Source organism: Equus asinus, chromosome 13 (genome assembly GCF_041296235.1).
Source record: "Equus asinus isolate D_3611 breed Donkey chromosome 13, EquAss-T2T_v2, whole genome shotgun sequence".
Lineage (NCBI taxonomy): Eukaryota > Metazoa > Chordata > Mammalia > Perissodactyla > Equidae > Equus > Equus asinus.
The window spans coordinates 24,378,317-24,382,456 of NC_091802.1; positions in this window are offsets into that span (position 1 = coordinate 24,378,317).

Below are 4,140 nucleotides of genomic sequence, written 5' to 3' on the forward strand. Positions count from 1 at the left end.
GACCAACCCCGTGGTGTAGTGATTAAGTTTGCATGCTCTGCTTTGGTGGCCCAGGGTTCGGGGATTCGGATCCTGGACATGGACCTACACACCACTCATCAAGCCATGCTGTGGTGGCATCCCACATAGAAGAACTAGAATGACCTACAACTAGGATATACAACCATGTACTGGGGCTTTGGGGAGAAAAAAAAGAGGAAGTTGGCAACAGATGTTAGCTCAGGGCCAATCTTCCTCACTAAAAAGCATACCTTAAAAAGAAAAAAGGGGGGTCCAGCCCGGTGGCACAGTGATTAAGTCTGCACGTTTCACTTTGTTGGCCCGGGGTTCACCAGTTTGGATCCCAGGTGGACATGGCACCGCTTGTCAAGCCATGCTGTGGTAGGCATCCCACATATAAACCAGAGGAAGATGGGCATGGATGTTAGCTCAGGGCCACTCTTCCTCAGCAAAAAGAGGAGGATTGGTAGCAGATGTTAGCTCAGGGCTAATCTTCCTCAAAAAAAAAAAAAAAAGAATATACAAGGAGAAGGTCAGAATGGGATTATTATCATCATGTGGACTGTAGAGCATGTGGGGTTTCACATCCACAGGGCTGCCAGGAATATGAGACTAGAAAACACAGATTGTGTCAGAGACCCAATTTGTATGAGGAAAAACCTCCATGATAGGAGACACACACACTGCCTACTACTTTCCAGATAATTATGATGAGAATTGTTGTAAATTTTAAGACTCAAAGTTGTACATGCTCATAATATTGAAAGTCAGATAGTTCCACAGCCTTAGTAGAAAATCATCAGTCTCGCACCCCATCCCTCCTCCTGCTCCCCAAAGCCCACTGCTGTGATATTTCTTTTCGTACATACCTTTTTGTTTCCAAATAGTGCAGTTCTGGTTTTAAATAGATAGCATCTATATACTTCCGGAAGAAGTACTTCAGTCACACTCCCACCGGATCCTCCCCTCCCCACATCCTGCCAGTATGGTTGTATCATCATTTTGAGTCAGAACAGCTTCAGTGTTTACCGTGCTGTGACTCTCTATCCGCAGCTGTGCTGAGTGACACACTATGAGTGCGTTTCATGTCTTGTACAATTCTCTGCTTTGCTCGGGAATTATAATCACCTTACTTTTTGTTTGTTTCGTTTTCCATGTATCTAACAGTAATTTATATCCAAATTCTCTGCCTTGTATAAGGAAACTTGTTAATCAAACAACAGCTATCAACAACATCAATTAATGTCAGTTTCGCACCCTCAGAACAGATTCTTCCTGAGCCCTCTGCCCTTGCCTCCGGCTGGGGGCTCTCTAGGCTCCCTCTCAGCTGTCATCCAGGGCTCTCCCTTCACGTGTATCCTTGGGTTTTTTTTTTTTTGGCTTTTCCCCAGAGTTAGATCCTTATTTCCTGGATGGAGCTGCTTGCAGGAGTAAAGTGTGGGAACAGGGCCGAGGCAATGCTTGGGGCATGAAAGTCTCCTTGATTCACAATTAAAGTTGCATATGGCACGGGGTTTGATAACCAACTGTTACGAGCATTGGGGTAGCTTTCCTCTTTCAGAGACTAAATATCGGCGGCAGTGGCAGGGCTGCTAGTCGCTCACAGATGTTTTGCAGCCCCGAAGAGCGATTGCAAAGATGGTGTGTCTCCTTCTCCCAGTCCTCACCGTCAATCCGGGGATAAGGACGCTTCGAAAGCCCATCTCTGCCCTTCAGTCTGGTTGTTCCAAACAAGCAGTCATTGATCTTCCTCCTGGGGGTCTGTAAGCCCCCAACACAGAGAACTCCCCGTTTGCTGGCTGTGCGCAGCATCTCTAGCTGCAGGACCTCTCTCTCGGTGTCCTCACCCCCGCTCCTCTGGGCAGCCCTGAGCCCTCCTTCACACATACTGCCGTTTGTGGTCGTTGGTGTTTCATTTCTCATTCTCACTTTTGGACAATTTGTGAAAAGAGAGCAGAGCAATCTTTGCGGTGATATCTTAGAGTCTCCTCTTACTTCTATGAGCTGTAAAAATAAACACTTTACAAAACTGCTGGTATTTAATTACTGATCTGCAAAAACCCATTTTTTTTAGGAAAAAAGATCAGATGGATTCCATCACAGTGCTAAAAGTCTTTGAGTGATAAGTCTATGTCCCCCCCTCCCCTCACTTTTTTCTATTTTTTCCAGAATTTTCAAAAATTGGAAGATTAGCAGTATAGGTTTACCAATGGGAGAAAATAAGAAAACCTGAAAATGAAGGCAACTGAATTTTTAAAGCCTTTTTGTTTTGAGCTAATTCAGACAGAGAGAAGTCATCAAAATAGTACAAAGCTCCTTATATCTCTCTCAGCTTCCTCTAATATGAGCATCTTCTAAAACCATTGTACAGTGCGTAAGAATAGGATATTAACATTGGTACACTATTATTCATTAAATTATAGACCTTATTGGAATTTCACCGATTTTTCTACTAATGTTTTGCCTTTCTATTTTTTTTTTTTTTAAGAAAAGGAAAAGGTGGGACTGTGTGGGCAGTGGCTTGCCTTTTCATCTTAACATTTTTTTCCTCCATCTGGGACGCGTGTTATCTGAATGATCCTTCCATATCTATTCTCTACACTCCTTAACTTTCCTTATATTTTCTATTTCTTTCTCCTTTCCTGCTTCCTTCTGTGATGGGTCCTCGATCCAGCCGTCTAACACAGGAGTCACTGTTTTACTTTCAAACATTCTACGACTTATCTCAACTCTTGGGTTCTTTATTTCATCTACTATATTTTTCATGTCTAATGTTTCTACTTGGTTGCTATTATTTTCATTCCTGTTTCATATTTCTTTCTTTTTTTTTTTCTCGCTGGGGAAGATTCACCCTGAGCTAACATCTGTTGCCCATCCTCCTCTCTTTTTGTCTTTATTTTTTTCTCCTCAAAGCCCCAGTACAGAGTTGTATATTCTAGTTGTAAGTCCTTCTAGATCTTCCATGTGAGCTCCTGCCACAGCGTGGCAACTGGCAGACGAGTGGTGTACATCTGCACAGGGAACCGAATCCGTGCAGCCAAAGCAGAGCGCTGAACTTATGCACCTTGCCGTCAGGGCCGGCTCCCATTTTGTATTTCTAATATCTTCTTATCTCTTTTAGCATATTTATTACATTTGTTTTAAATTCTTGGTCCAACTATTCTAATAGCTCTGCTTCCAATGCTGTCTAATCCACGTTGATTTCCTTATGAAGTGGTTTGGTACAAGGACGTGCTGTTATGGTGTATGAGCTCAGGTGCCCCTGGAGGTACCAGATACTCTGCAAGGGGGCAGTGCCCAAAACATATCCGAGTTGATGTCCTCTGGAAGGACTCAAAGGGAGAAGAGGAAATGAGTGCTAGTGTGGACAGCCCCAGACACCAGAAAAGCATGTTTAAACACTTCAGTTTAGTATCACTCCCACAAGCAAAGCAATTTTTCAGGTCAGGTCTTTACCTTCAGCACCCAGAAAGAGTCAGCTCAGGGGAGGCGCTTCCTGTAGAGCAAATCATTGGCTCTGAGGGTTTGGAAGGAGGAGGGTGGGGTAACGAATGACTGAGGTTAGAGACTTCCTAACTCATCGTCCCAGCTGCTCTGACTTTCTCCCCGTGGACTCCTGCACCATCGCCACCGGCAATTGCGTGTATGGGGTGGGGTCGAGGAGGCAGAGTAGAACTCAAATCTCTCTCTCTCTTTCTCTCTCTTTTTTTCCTAATTATCTTCTACAGTTATTCTAGGCTCCTCTGCCTCAGGCTGCAGCTACCACTACACACACACACACACAGGTTCAGAACAGCCTTCCTCCAGGGGTTGCGGGGAGCAGACTTTTCCTGTTCTGTTTTGGGATTCATGCATGATGTTTCTCTCCGCAGTTCTTCTAGGGTTGATCTCGATGGAAGGAGCCAGAAGCTGGTGCTAAACTACCATCTTGGTAGGAACTCTAGGAATTGTATAATATTTTGAAAGTTTAAAAAAGTTCTCTCCTATTGCCAAAAGGACCAATGCTCCTAAGAATACTTTGGTAAGTTTTCTGACTTTTTTTCTCTCTGCATGGATTCATCTGAGTTTCTCAATTTTTTATTAAATTAATTTTGGCTTTGTACACATTTTGAATGTCTCTTTGCTCCATTTAGTTTTTCA